Raw genomic sequence first — 1,121 nt, forward strand, 5'->3', positions numbered from 1 at the left:
AGGCACTGTTCTAAGTGCTTTATATGTATATTGAGTCATTCACTCCATGAACAACTCTATAATACAGGACTTCTTATCCTTATTTCACAAATGAGAAAACCAAAGCTCAAAGAAGTTAGGTAACTTACCTAAGAGTTAGGATTGCATCTAGGCAGTCTGATCTTCTGAGCTATGCTGTAAACTTCTCTGATCTCAGAATATGGGATGTCTCCTTTTATTAAACCTTCTTTAATTTATTTCAGCAATGTTTTGTGGTTTTCAATCATTCTTTCTTCAAATATTTTCTCTTCTCCTTTCTCCTTTTCTTTTTCTAGTATTCCCATTACATGTATATTGGTGTGTGGTTAATGGTGTCCCAGATTTCTGTGAAGCTGTTAATTTTTCTTCATTCTTTTTCTTACTCTGTCTTAAGATTGCATAATCTCTATAGATCTTCAAATTTTCTTTCTTTCTTCCTTCCTTCCTTCCTTCCTTCCTTCCTTTCTTCTTTCTCTGCCTCTTTCTCTCTCTCTCTTTCTTTCTCTCTCTCTTTCTTCCTCCCTTTCTTTTTTTCTTTCTTGGCATACCCGAGTGTATTTGGGGCACACTGGGGTGAGAGGGCCCTGCAACTAGCAGAAGGTGTTGGGCCTCTTGGTAGTGAAGCATGGCTTGTGCTGATGGCGCAGGATGCAGCGGAGCAGCAGGAACTTGATGTTGGAGTCGTGGAACTGCACTTGCTGGCTGTAATCTCCTCCAGTGGGCCAGGGTGTGGTGCTGGGCACCCATGTCGAGGTCTATAAAAAGGAGGAGGGGGCAGGGTAACCGCATTTCCTGGGCTCTAGGCATTTGGCAAACCTCCTGTCGAGTACCTGTCCAGTGACCTGGTACATTCTGTCAGGCACAGCCATTGCCTGGGGGCCGTGACTTGGGGCTGACTGGGGGGCCAGATGGCCACAGCCTCTGGTCCCAGCAGGCACTGGCCACCAGGGAGGTAAGCCTCTAAGTTCACTTTAAGGAGCATGGCCACAGCCACCAAAGATAATGAGATTCGCTTGCTGTTTGCAGCTCTGTTTAAACCATCACTTCAAGAAACAGTGATTCTTCAGGTTTAGGTGCAACTGATTCTTTTTTTCTTTTTTTTA

At 44.2% G+C, this 1,121-nt stretch overlaps 1 non-coding gene across 1 annotated transcript; it reads right to left on the reverse strand.

Annotated features, from left to right (window-relative positions):
- Window positions 1–965: 965 nt before the first annotated feature.
- LOC111531774 lies at window positions 966–1,098 on the reverse strand. Its single transcript, XR_002728386.1, has one exon. It is a non-coding gene; the product is annotated as a small nucleolar RNA SNORA68 (small nucleolar RNA).
- Window positions 1,099–1,121: the final 23 nt, after the last annotated feature.

This window comes from Piliocolobus tephrosceles, chromosome 12, assembly GCF_002776525.5.
Source record: "Piliocolobus tephrosceles isolate RC106 chromosome 12, ASM277652v3, whole genome shotgun sequence".
Classification (NCBI taxonomy): domain Eukaryota; kingdom Metazoa; phylum Chordata; class Mammalia; order Primates; family Cercopithecidae; genus Piliocolobus; species Piliocolobus tephrosceles.